Below are 15105 nucleotides of genomic sequence, written 5' to 3' on the forward strand. Positions count from 1 at the left end.
GTCATATCAGATTACAGTGAGCTCTAGCTAAATGCAATATCATATTAACTTGACTACTTGCACCTGCACTGGCCATGTTTCAACATGGGATTACATCCTGAATTGCTGAATTGGAATGGCAAAATAGGGATTTTGGAGAACAAGATTTAAAACATAATTTAAAACTCAAAACTGTTGTTTTGTGTACAGAATACATCTCCATGTATTAAGTGCCAATGATCAAATACAGACAGAACACACAAGCATTTTGAAACAAAAATTGGAAGAAGTAAAAGTCTCTATTCACAATAAATACAATAAGATGTCTTATTTCTATAAGTAATCAAAAAGTACCGTTAATGTAATAATCAGAAAAATAGCATTGTAGTAATATTCTTTGCATTTTATATTTTTAAATTGGCAAAATGAATGAAGTTGATGAATTCTAGCTGGGAAGAATATGGGGAAAAGCTATTCTGAAAAATGGACAAAAATACTTGGTGTTTTAACATCCATCCAGCAATTTATATCATAATTTTAGGTCTATGTTCTTCTAATCCATTCTTGAGAAGGTACAGTTAGTAATGAAATTGTAACACAGATGGGATGCTAATGTTGTCCTATATTCACAATGACTAAGAAAAGTGTAAGGAAAGGATTATTTTGTATCAAGAGTTATCTGAATGTTTTGCAGTGTGTGTGTGTGTGTGTGTGTGTATCATTGAATATTCAGGTCGTGACAATTAACAGGAGATATCAATAACAATTGCCATGGATCCTGAATTCGGGCAAAAATGAAAGTTATGGAGGAGAATACACGGCAGGTATATTTTCATAAAATAAGTGAAAGGTAACATTTTATACACCAGTTTTTATATTTTACATGGATGTTATAAAGTACCCTTAAACCTGTAATTCATTTATAATAATGCTTAGTAACAGAGACACGGCAGCATGCAGGTTTTTGAATGTTGAACAATTAAGGCAGACAGAGGATATAGAAGATAGGGATAAGGGTTGAAGAGAGGTTAGAAGAAGGAGAGCTGTGGGAAACAGAGTCCGTTTTCACAGCAAAGATGTGACTGCTAGCAAGTGGGTGACCTTAAAGAGTCAGTGGTAAAAGCCTTGAAGCTAACACAGTCACATACACAGCACTGAATCTAAAATGGTAGGACTTATACCTTGTGGCAAGTGGGGATGGCATGAGATTTGGAGACAAAAAGACTGGAGCTGTCATTCTGAGCTGACGGGATGGCTCTTCCAGTCATGGTGGATTTCCCCAGTAAGCCTACTCAATACTGGCTTACTTAGTGGGCTTAGATGTCCTTGTGCACTGACCCTCGACTCGTCCTTAACTCACATCCTGTGCTATGATTCAATTGTTCATTCTTTGATCGTAATGATGCCTTTCCTGAGAGCTCTTGGTCTCTGCATAATTGTGTACACCCCTTATGGAACCTTAAATTGTTTATACTCTGATGACATTTTATGTAGTTTCTTGACTCACGAAAGAGATAGGGTGGATAGATTTGTGTATGAATACTGTAGCTCCCCTGAAGAAAGAAAGCAGAGTAAAAATAAAATAACCATCATAACTGAAAAATCAGCCTGGTTTGGGAGGAGCCGTCAACCCAGGGTAAGGCAAGAAAGGTGTGTGGCATTGCCTTTGAGGAGTCAACACTTATGATTTGAGTGTCACTGCACTCTGCTGTGAATCTTGCCACCAGAATTACAATTCCAACTGGTGTTCATGATAACACACTCTTCGTGTAGGGTTGGCTTCACACTGTTCCCTTCTTGACTCATCACAGGAATTAAACAAAACAAAACAAAATCTATTGACATATACATACAAATTATCTCAAGTATACAGTTGCTTCTCAATTACAGCTTGACCATAAGTCCTTAAAAGGGATTAGGATAGCCACCTAAAACATATACCAGTTACATGTGATTATTAGCAGATTATTGACTACAGTATCATAAAAGAGACTAGACATAATGACAAAAACATCTATGTTTGGGCATCCTGATCATTAGATATTTCGTTAGGGGTATGTATGTTTGAATTTAGTAAAGTGTCAAATTCATAGATTTTTAGCTAATTGCATTTGTTATATTAGATGATACAGCCAGTCATTTGCATAGTGTTAATGTCTATTCTATTCATCTCACTGTCCTTATTCCATGCTCAAGCAGACACATACTGGTAAATGTCCATCTATTTGAGTGTCTCCAAATGTAAAGAAGGCCCTGGCCTTGCAGACTTAGAATGGTATGGACTTGAGTAAGTGAGCCATATCATTAATTTTCAAAACATGACATCATTGGTTTTTGTCTCAGTATGAATAACTCACTTGAGCCTGTTCATCACTGAAAGCTTATTTCTTAAAGTATTTAAAAATTGTGTGTGTGTGTGTGTGTGTGTGTGTGTGTGTGTGTGTGTGTGTGTGTATGTGTATGTGTGTGCGCACGTGCACATGCACACAGGCACATATGTATACCAGAGTGTACAGGCGCCTATGGAGGTCAGAAGAGCGCATCTAGCTACCTAAAGCTGGAGTTACTGGTGGTTGTGAGCTGCCCAACTCAGGTGCTAGGAACCACATCATATTTTTGTTAATGAATAGGAACTCACAGAAACCAGCACATTGGACTCACTGTAAGGGTGCCACAGGAAGGTTGTTAGTACTCTTCATGTTGTTGCTACAAAAGGTGTAACAAAAGCAGCTTAGGAAAGGGGGGCTTGTTTTGGCTCATAGTTTGAAGGTGCAACCATAATGGTGGGGAAGTCATGGTTCCTTGCATGTGAGACAGGCAGTGAAGATGAACTTCTGTCCTCTGCTTGCTTTTCCTTTTTCATTCGGCAGTCTGGGACTACAGCCTAAGGGTTGGTGCTGTTGACATGGCATGTGAGTCTTCCCACCTGAAATTCATTGAAACACCCTGACAGATAAGCCCAGAGGTTTGTCTCCTGGGTGACTGTAAATCCCATCAAGTTGACAATCAAGATGAACTGTTGCAGGCTTATGGAAGGACATTGCTTATATACATAAGTGTTTTTCCTGTATATATACCCTTGATGGCCTCAAAGGTTTTGCAGTTGTTTTTAAAGAGAACATAACTACTTGAATGTCTGGATTTGCAGGATTTTGTGGGCTTTTCTATTAAATGAACACAGCATTTTGCTTAGAAACTGTCATCATTTGCTTATGGAGAGAGTGAAATATATATTATGAACAAAAAGGAGGTAAGGTTCCTATACCTCACTGAACTAAGATTGAACACTGGCATAACTGTCCCATTATATACTATAGTGGGCAGAATAATGATCCCCTAATAATGCTCCCAGGGATGTCTATGCCCTAGTTCTTATGGATTGTGTTAGTTTGAATGACAAAGAAATAGCGTCAGCATAAGAAATTAAAGTTGGTGATAAGCTGACTTTAAGATAGGTTATTGTGAATGATCTGAGTTAGACAAGGCATAACAAAACAGATGAGAATTGAACCAAAGAAACATTTAAAAGTCTAGGACAGACAGTGTTTACCATGGTTGTAGATGGAGGGAAGCTATTACAGTAACCAACAGGGGTAGAAATTATGAACCAGAAAATGGGGCCTCTGAGCTTCCTGGAGTGGATGCAGAAAGATGGACAGGTCCTTTCTGTACACTGAAAAATTTATCAAGGGAACATACTGTGCCAACCAGACAGGGCCAACAGTCATCTGAGCGATCCTCCAGTTCACAGGCTGCCTGGATCAGATTGGACTATGCCCATGCCTTTGGGGAAGTTTCTTGATTGATGATTTGATGTAGGAAGACTGAGCCCATCCTGAGGCGCACTATCCTGAGGCTGGTGGGTCTGAGCTGTGTAAGAACTAGCTGAGCATGAAACTGTGAGCAAGCCAGAAAGTGAGCCAGCAACTGCCATTCCTCCATGATTCCTGCCTTAGTTTCCTGACTTTAGTTCCTACCCTGACTTCCCTCAGTGAGGGACCGCAACCTGGAAGTGTAAGCTAAACAAACCCTGTCCTCTGTAAATTGCAGATTTTCAGAGTGTTTCATCACAAGAGAATGCAGCGAGAATACCTTGATTATGCTGCCTTGGATAACATCTAAAACAAGTGTTTAAATATTGGGCTTCCCTGGTGCATAGATAGTGTTTGGATGTATAGTGAGAGGTCTACAAAACTGAAATTATTTGCATAATTGTTTTTGTATTTGTGTTTGTGTATTATGCTAATTTTCAGATACATAACTGTCCCAGGGTTTCATAGATCCCATGACCACCTCCTCCTCACTCCCTCCCCCACATAATTAATGAAAAACTAAGGATAATTTCCTGTTTAAAACAAAAATGCAGTGAAAACACTCACATAATCATGAAATAATAATAGCATGCAAAGAAATATTCTGAAACACGGAAGCACAAATTAAAATCTTTATATGATTAGCTATATGAAATCTCAAACTCTGTATTCAGAAAAACTGAAGGAACATGTGAAACATAAACACATATGGTAACTCATGAATTAACAGTTCTTGAAAATATTAAAATAGCATTTGTAGTAATAAGAATTTTATTTATTTATTTGGGCCACATAAAATCATATGCTGAAAAATTAGTTGTGTAGAAATTTTGGGTTATATTAGATTAAAAAACCTAATCAAACTTGAGGATTTAACTTGGGCAGATGTAGAGAAAGGAAAATTTCTTGGTTAAAAATTCCTGTTTAATTTTTCTTTCATTGAAATTAGAGTTTTTTTTCATATCGTATATTCTGATTTCAGTTCTCCTCCCCCTACTCCTCCTAGCCCTGCTCCCCTTCCATCTGGCTACTTTATGTCTCTCCTTAGAAAACAAGCACACTTCTAAGGAATAAAATGAAATAAGTAAAAGAAAAAAAATGAAATATGACAAAACAACCAAGCAAGAGACAAAGCCAAAGAAAAAGCAATAAACACACAGGGATACAGAGACACACACATTTTCACACTCACAAATCCCATAAAGTCCCCAAACCAGACTATTTTTGTTTTAGTTTTTTATCATTTTCTGTGTTTTATTTCCATTCTAAAGATAGTCTCAATGAATCAAGAAAAGTAAAAAAAAAAAAAAAAAAAAAAAAAAAAAAAAAAACCTCAAATAAATGAGCAGCACACTTTTTTTTTTTGAGCAGCACACTTTTGTATGCATTTAAAGAGAAAGAGTTCAGTTATGAAATAGGAAAATATCTAAATTGTCTCTTGGTAACAAAATGATATCAAATTGCTCCCTAGTGAGAGGGTATTTTTCACAATTTATTGTTTACATTGAGCATCTATCTATATATTTTTTAATTGTATAACCCAAAGATTTTTTTTATCCTATAATGTTAAAGATACAAAAATGATTACCCTGGCAAGCATTTTACATTTAAATTAACTTAAATGTTTTAAATTTTTTTCTTGAAAATTTCTAATGCTCTGAAATCAAAAGGTATCATTTTAATCTCATGAATTTTAATGAAAATGGAAAAAATAATGGAATGGTTTGTATATTAAATCTTATATTCTACATGTATATACACACATTCCTCCAACATAATTTTTCTCACCTACTGGATATTGAGAATTAAGTCTTTTGAAATAGGAAATAATTCCTGAGGAAACAGGAGCAACTGCAAGTTTTGGAAACCATCATGTCAAAGGAGTATTCTTTGTGGCATGAGACTCTTAGGCTTGGGGGTTATTCCTTATTGTAGTCAAATCAATCAAGTCAAAACAAAAGTATATGAGAGAAAACAAAAACATTTTTACTTAACAGCTGCTACTATTATCAAGAATTATGGTACATTTCTTTCCTTGTATTTGACGGGGGCTCATTTTGGCCTTCAAATTTTTCATGAATTAAGGAAATTAATTTTCTGTTACAAAAGTTATGGAACTGAAAATTACAGAATGGTTTAATCTTGGGATGTTTGTTATTATCAGGGTCATTGATCTCAGATCAATCCAAATTTCTCTTAATCTCCTCCTAAGAAGAAAGCAATGTGTTTCCAGAGATGACTGTAGCAAGAACTAAGTAAAAACTAACCATGGAGTAGTGTTGTAAGGTGGACTTCTGTCTTACACATGTGATAAAATACCCCTTTTATCCTCCCAAGAATGGTAGAAATGGACCAACATCAAGCCCAACAATGCAGCTGCATGTGGAGCTTCAAGTCTTACTCAAATTTCCATGAACAACATCTTGATTCTTGCATTTTGCCCTCTGGGGCCTGAAATTAATAGGTATTGGGCTAGTCTGCTGGCATGTTTCTTCCTTAATGATCTTTGGTAGTTTGTAGCTTTCAAGGAGTCTGTCCACTTCATCTAAGATGCCAAATTTATTAGCAAAATTGTAGTTATAAATCCACATTATTGTTTAAACATGTGTAGTATTTATAATAATGCCACCTCTCTTATTTTTGATATATATGCCCTGTTCTATCCAAACAATGAAAAACAAAAACAAAAAGCCCCACAAACTCTTTCATCAGTGTTTGTTAACTTACATGCATCCAGAATGAAATTGGATAGCAAATCTGGCTTGGGGCTCAGACACTGACCATCAGAATCATGGCAAAACAAAGGGAATGCAGAGCAAGAAGTGTAAGAGCTCAAAGCAGATATCTAATGAGAAAAACAATTTTCCTTTAGAAACTGTACTAGTGAAACTTGTTCTCAGGCAAAGGGAAGACATGTTCAGGAGAAAAAAAAAGAAACGATCATCTAACTAATGTCTTATGTATACTCTTTTTAAGAATCTTTAATCAAAAGGCATTAATGGACTTTGAAAGTTCTCTGTGTGTATGTGTTCCTATGATATTTTAAAAATATTGATTTTCATTTATTTTTTTTTTTTTATTTTTTTTTTTTTTTTGGTTTTTCGAGACAGGGTTTCTCTGTGTAGCTTTGCGCCTTTCCTGGATCTCGCGCTGTAGACCAGGCTGGCCTCGAACTCACAGAGATCCGCCTGCCTCTGCCTCCCAAGTGCTGGGATTAAAGGCGTGCGCCACCACCGCCCGGCCTGATTTTCATTTATTTTTACATATATGTATGTGAGTCATGTGTGAAGTGGTCAGATGGGGGGGGGTAGGATCCCCTGTAATGGGAGTTACAGGTGGCTATGAGTCCACTTGATGTGGGTGATAGGCATGAAACTCAGATCTTCCACGAAAGCATCAGGCCTCACAACCACTCTGCCATCTCAGCATAGAAAGGTAGTCACTGTGGTTAGAGTTAGGGGCTAACATATATCTTTACAGCATTGGACTGAATGACAGGTCTCATTGAATTTCAAGTCTATTCTGAACTGTAATGTTTCATTTTTTGTCATTTGTGGATACCTTAAGGCCCATGAACATGATCAACATGGAATATAATTATATTATTATCATGGATTTAACTAGAATATTATCATTGATTGCCATTTTCCCAGTGGCTGATACTGTTCAGAACTTTATTTTTATTGCTTCTGTAATGTTATATAAACTAATTTAAAAGCATAACTTTTCAAAAATCAAGGCTATTGATGTTCTGGGGGAAGGAAAGTTCAAATTGGAGCTTTGTTACCATTTTCAAGTAGCCTTTTCTGAATGATGCATTCTCCATGGCTGTCAACCTCTGTTTGCCTGGATTCTGACACAGCCAGCCCTAAGTATCTGTTGTCAGTCTTCTCCTGGTGTGTGGGCAATATCTGGGAGCCCCTGACTCCATCAACTTCCTGATATCCCTCTCAAATACCTTCTTTCATTTAAAATGTTCAAATAAACCCTTCCTTGTGTCAATCAGGAACTGTTACTTGTTCCTCTATGTTGCTTGCTATATATAGCCTTTATCTCTTGAGCTTGCTGCTTTGAGACTTAACCATGTATGAATGTCCTTATGATTGAGAACTCCCTAGGCAAGGCCTGTATCATCATATCTTGCACTTCAAGATACCTATAAAGTCATGCCATAGGTAAGGAGGTGATTGAGTTGTCAAGTATTCTTTCCTTTGACTAGTTGGTGCATGTTATTTCCACTTACATTTATAGGCCACAGATTTGTTTTTATATCAGAAGTAGTCAATAACAATTCCTACCATTCTCTGTGAAATTAGCCCAGGGAGTGGATTTAAAAACAACAACAACAACAACAAAGCAAAAACATGTAAGTCAGCACTTAAAATTCTACAACTTCAAACAGTTTCACTATGGTTATCAAAGGCAGAGACTTAGATGCTTGATCTGACAGGCAAGTGGTCAGGGTAGATGGGAGCCATGCTTCTTGAATGCATTCTCAGCAGCCCCAAGGGATGGCTACCTCAGCCTTTGCCATCAGTAGATTCTGTTGTGAGTTATAAATTCCACATTCCTTTTTCTGTGCTTGATAAATAGTTCACTTCATTATTAAAGTATGATAATGACACATTTTAAACTAGGATCTTCTCATTTAAAAGATGGAGGGGTTTTCTCTGTCCTTCCCATGATCCTATTTGTTGCCATTGTACTCTAACAATCATTTCCATTTGTCACTTTCTTTCAGATGGCTGTTGCTTGTGGCATCTGCCAAATTTTGTAGAAGGCAATTAATGAGATAGTTTATTTGAATTTAGATTAGGTGTACCAAGAAGACAATTATTACAATGCTTTTCTAGTTGAAAACTTTCAGAAAACAACATAAGATTAAGAGTTCAATTTACTGCAGACATGCTTCGACCTCCATTTACTTTAAAGTAGAGATGATCATATTGGGTCATGTGGGAAGCATACATGTTCTCTGATCTTTACAATGTGTGAGTGTCTGGAGGTTCTTTATGATCACTGCATTTTAAGAAGCAGCATGTTTGTGTTGAGTTAATTTAAAATTTGCAGGATATGGGAGCTGATTGCTTTGGGGAGTGGACTCTTTTACCAGTTTCTAAGATTTTGTATCACTTTCTGCTGAAGCCTATTGTTGCTGTTTCGGGTACCCTATCTGCTTTAGAATTATCAGAATTCATATCCAATTCTAAGGCCATGAAATCTGGGAGAGAAATTCAGCTTGGAGCTCAGTATTTGTTCACAATCTGTTCCCAATACAGTGCAGGAAGACTTAGGTCGTGAAGATCCTCTGTTTTATGATGAGACTCTCCATGTGATTGCAATCTGCTTCTTTTCACTCTATCTACTTAACTCCTTATAAAATTGATGATGACCATCAAGACTCTGGTGTTTGCCAGTTTTAGAAAGAAAAACTATGTTGGAAGTAACTGTTTCTGAATAATGTCACTGAATTTGAGCACATTCAGTTGCCCCCAAACTTTCAAAAAAAAAAGAGAGGATGATGATGAGGAGGAGGATGCTCCTTTAATATATTCTTTGGTATATTGCTAAGGTAATGACCTTCAGCAAGTCAGGTGCTATGGGTTATTCCTTTACACTATGTGAATATATGTCACTGTGACTGGCTTAATAAAGAAGCTGACTGGCCAATAGCTGAACAGGATAAGGTTAGGCAGGAGAGCCAGACTAGGAGAATGCTAGGCAGAGGAAGGGCAGAGTTAGTGGAATCTCCAGGAGACACTCAGAGAGCAAGACATGCTGGAGGACAGGTGAAGCCATGGACCACATGGCAGTACATAGATTAATAGAAAAGGGTTAATTTAAGTTGTAAGAGCTAGTTAGCAATAAGCTTGATCTATCAGTTGAGCATTTATAATTAATATGTCTCAGTGTGCTTATTTGGGAGCTGCTGATAGGACATAAACTTTCACCTACAGTCAGGTACTGAAGCGGAGGCATGGAGTTTGAGCAACTGCATACACACACAGGAGACGTTTCTAAGGGCCAAAGCTTAATTCTTATTTTTATTTTTCTCTCTCTGTTGTTTGTTCCTACGCCTTTATTTTTCTGTTCTGTTCTTCTACCTTGATGTTTTGCTCCTCTTCATTCTTCTTCTCAGTTGTTCTCCTTCTTACATCTTTCCTTCTACATTTTCCTTTGACTTCTCTTATTTTCTCTTATCCATTTTATGCCTCATAAGACAAAAATTTGTATACAAAAAAGACTACTTCACAATCACAAGTTACATATTTTCCAAAATACGTAAAAAATCTTTACACAGGAAGAAACCACATTATGACCACAAGTTACATGTTTTTCTTAGAAGTCCATAAGTAGTTAAAACATTTTTTGTGTTAATTTTCCCATCGTAACGTCTTCACCCCAAAGTCATGATTCTTTTCTAAATGATTAACAAAGTGTAAAAAAGCAAGATATTCAGTCTAAGTGACTTGTTATGGATTAACAAAGTATAAACAAGCAAGGCACTCTTAGCCAGTTCTTTTACTAGCAGGCAGCATTTTGTGGTTACAAAGGAAGGATGAACCATTTTATTATTATCTCAAAAGATAATCTTACAAAAGATCTTAAAAGAGTCACAAATCTAAACTTTTATATGTAAGAAACAGTCATTTCTACTTTAAGTTCTCAAAGTGCACACCTGCTCATCACCTTTTTTTTTTTTTCTTTATTAAATCATACCAGGAAGCCAAGGACAAAAATGGGTATAGGAAATGAATCATTGCCTTTGGTCACCAAGTCATCTTTAACAAAAAAGGCACATCAGCTAGTAATAACCAGGCTGCCTATGTTCTTGTTCCTTGACCTCAAGGAGTCCCTAGCTCAACTATTAAGAATGTGCCTTTCTAAACTTTAAGTTGTTTCCTAAGATTTTTACATCAAAACCATTAACAAAAACCATCTTAACCTAACTTTATTGACAATCTACATGCAGTTGAATCATTAATCTGCTCCAGTAGTATTGCTTGGAAAAAGTTAATCACTATTATTCTAAGTACCAGTGACACTGCCCAGTGAGGAGCTAGAAACTCCCTTAGAGTTTTCATACTACTCATAGATTATGAGGGACTTAATGGAAATAAGCAGAGGAAAATAAGCAGAGCTGTGCTCAATAACAGCATGAGGTCCTCAGGAAACCTAGACCTCGGGGCTCTGCCTCTCAGAGGCTCACCTAACGTGGTCATGCTCACTGCTGAACCATTTTCCATGAGTACCAAAGATGCTTGCTGTTCCTCTTGCATGGCCCCTGGCAATATATTATATATATGAAGTGTGAATATTAACCCTTTGATTCTATTCAGCTGGTCCAATACCATATCAGGAATATTCCATCTGTTTTATAGAAGATCCCAATTATGGTAGGACCATTTACATAGCTGTAGGTATGTACTCAGTTTTTTAAAAGATTATATTTCATTTTAGACTTCCAACCTAATATTGATGATAAAAGATAATATCAATAGTATGTAATTTACAAAACAAGACATTTCATATTTTCATTTCATGAATGCTATAAATATTAATTATTCATATCTTACATACCTGTAATATTATTGGAATTTTGACCATAGTAAAAAGCATGTTTTACTTTGTGATAGTGTGTCATTCTGTAGCCTTAGGCAGGGCTCAAAATTCTTGGTAGCCCAGGTTGGCCTAAAACTGATAACCTCTGCTTAAGCTTTCCATATTCCACAATTATAAGCATACCACAATAATAAAATAATTATAATTATCCATTAAATGCTTTTTAGGGGACAATTTCTGTTAAGTACAGTAACCAAATTTTCTTTATCAGCATTTTCTCAGTATCTAAAAATACTTACAACATTTATTAATATGAAACTAGTTGGTACTGTCAGGATATGCATCTGTCTTCTTTAGAGGCCTCTTCTTTCTGTAGCTGGTAACTTTTTAAAACACCAATTTAACAAATTTTTATTTCAAGGAGTACATGTGAAAGCAGCATAGGTCAAAAAAATAAATATACCAAATATATTGAGAGGATTCTTTTTTTAATAGACTAAATTAGTTAATAAGTAGTACACACATGGACTCAATAAAGGAAAGGTTAGAAGAACCAAGTGGGCACAATTTTTCTTTTAATTTTTTATTTTTTGAGACAGGGTTTCTCTGTGTAGTTTTGGAGCCTGTCCTGGAACTCACTCTGTAGCCCAGGCTGGCCTTGAACTCACAGAGATCCGCCTGGCTCTGCCTCCCGAGTGCTGGGATTAAAGGCGTGTGCCACTGCCGCCGGGCAAAATGTTTTTGATAACTAAATATTCACTAGACCTCAGCATTCTGTAAATCTCAAAATAATCACACTGGTGACATGCATGAGGCCGTGTTTTTCTGTCTAAGAAATGTATATAGAATCCACAGCTGTTTATCAGACCATCTTGTAAGCTACAACAATAGCCAGGGATTTGCTCCTCTGTGTCCCAGTAGAGCAAGCCGGTGCCATATCTGGCCTCCGTCTACAGTCTGTCTTGTTCAGCCTCACCTCCGGTCTGTGGCATTATACCTACCCAGCAGAGAAGAATGGCACTGCTGAGATTGGGAGACAACATGAATCTATGTGTCTTTCATGCATCACTCTGCCTGGTTGTACTGTCCTATGAGTGTTTAGTGTTAGCCTAGTACCTTCCCTGGATTCTTGCCAGATGATTGCAGCATCTTACTTTTGTGAGTATTTCTGAAAATGGTCTCTGGGACAGCCTAACTGGCTATGCAGGAGGCTAACTTCCCTCACCACATGACTGTTTACTTCAGAGGAGGTAAAGAAAGTGGAGTGGGGTGAAGAGGCATGTTACCTTTTCTTCATGCATGGTTGCGTTCTTTTAAAGTGATTTTTATATTATTTAAAAAACTATAAGAAATTTGAATACAACCCAGGACAACAACAGTACAAACTCCTGATAAAAGCATGTGGGTGCCAGAAAAATAAAATTCTTGCTTTTTTAAGGCCAGTCAAACAATCCTATTAGACAGACACATCCTATTAGAAACAGAAACAGCATCACTCGTCTCAGAATGGCTTGATTTTACTTTTCAGTATGGTCCTGTTTTTATAGGTCAGGCTCTAGACCCATTTTCCAGGTCCATTCTACTACTCATGCTCTGTTCTCACACAGGAAATGATCTGCTACAGTCAGATCTGCAGCCATGACACCTTTCTCTCTCTCTCTCTCTCTCTCTCTGGTTATCACATAGAGGGATTTATTTTATCTTAACAAAATAAAGTAAGATAGAACAAAAACAATCACATCAAAGTTGGACAAGGCAAGTCAACAGAAGGTAAAGAACTTGAAGAGAGAAGATTCTTTAAAAAAAAAAAAGATTTATTTATTTATTATGTATACAGTGTTCTGTCTGCATGTATCCCTGAAGGCCAGAAGAGGGCTCCAGATCTCATTATGGATAGTTGTGAGCCACCATGTGGTTGCTGGGACTTGAACTCAGTACTTCTGGAAGAACAGACTTTGCTGTTAACCACTAAGCCCTCTCTCCAGCTTGAGAGAACATTCTTAACAATGAGTGAGATGGAAGGAGACAAAAGCAACACAGACATGATGTAACATTGTCACCAAAGATGATGCAGAACCACGCCTCATGAGCTGGATGGTCTTCTGGTTAGGCATTCATAAAGCTCTTTGTGACTTATAAGACTTTATCAGCCTGTCCTTGGGAATATATTGTCAAAAAGTCAAAGTCAAAGCCTAAAATGCTTTTCTTGTACTTTCAAAAAATGTATGTTCTTGCTTCTTTCCAGACAATCAGTATCACAATCTGGCTTGAGAAATAATGTATGCAAGGATTTTCATAATAAAGAGTATTAGAATCTATTGACATTTTCATTAACCAGTGGATGCATATAATCCATTCAACAAATAAATATGACCTTATTAAGTCATTAAAATTGTTAATTATTTAATAAATATTACATTATATTAAAAAAGCTTGGTTAATCTTACATATGTGAAGGTTTTCACACAAGTGCCATGGTAAATAAGCTCAGATTATATACATGCTTACTTAAGCTGAACTAAATTATATTTTCAACTAAAAGGAACGCAAGTTTATTCTCTGGAAATGTCTCATCCAAAGGTACTGATGATGGAAGAGTAGTTGAGAAAGGGTTCTAGGGGCCAGCAAGATGGCTTAGTGGGTTAAGGTACTTGCTGCCAAGCCAGAAGACCTGAGTTCAACCCTGGAATTGAAATGGTACAAAGAGAGCCCGGCGGTGGTGGTGCATGCCTTTAATCCCAGCACTTGGGAGGCAGAGGCAAGTGGATCTCTGTGAGTTTGAGGCCAGCCTGGTCTACAGAGCAAGTTCCAGGAAAGGCACAAAGCTACACGGAGAAACCCTGTCTTGAAAAATCAAAATAAAATAGTACAAAGAGAGAATTGTTTCTTGCAAGTTATCATGTGTGCATATACTAAATAAATAAATGTTTAAAAAGTAAAAGGGATTTGAGAGAGAGCATGATGTCAACAAAGGTCAATAAATAAATAACTGACTTATTTCATATGTTTGATACACTGAAAATGTAATGCTAATGTTTTGTCTTGTATCTTTTAGAAATGCTTTACTATGTGAGTATTAGATATGTATTATTTAAATACTAGGAAATACATATGAATAAAAAATTTTAAGATATTAGCTCAAATGCATGTGTCAATGTTAAAAATGCATGGTGGACAGGATATGGGAACATTGTTCATATTTAAATAATCAACATATTTTATTTAAAATAATATTCAACTATAGCAGTGGTTGTCAACCTTTCTAATTCTGAGACCCTTTAATGCAGTCCCACAGATGTGGTAACCCCCCAGCCATAAAATTATTTTTATAACTGGAATTTTCCTACTGTTATGCATTGTAATGTAAATATCTGATATGCAGGATATCTGATACGTGACCCCCAGAGGGGTCACGACCCATAGGTTGAGAACTGCTGGTCTATAGCCTCATGTCAAATGGGTGCATAAACTTCCATTTATTTTTATTCTTTCATATATTAAACAACCTCATCATTAATTTTAAGATAATATTATTATCTTTCATCACTGTACTTCATGAAATAGCTTGTTGTATTATCTGTAACACCAATGAACAAAATGGAGAGTTCTAGTAGTTTGAGGGACCTCAGATAACTGCTGAGACTCCCATGACATTTGGGTCCACATCCTAGAGATAAGGAAGATGTGCCAAGGTTGGGATTTCTAGACAATAAACTAAATGATAGATACCTAGTTAAATTTGAGTTTCAGA

This window comes from Peromyscus californicus, unplaced genomic scaffold, assembly GCF_007827085.1.
Source record: "Peromyscus californicus insignis strain IS unplaced genomic scaffold, ASM782708v3 Scaffold_19__1_contigs__length_69161282, whole genome shotgun sequence".
Lineage (NCBI taxonomy): Eukaryota > Metazoa > Chordata > Mammalia > Rodentia > Cricetidae > Peromyscus > Peromyscus californicus.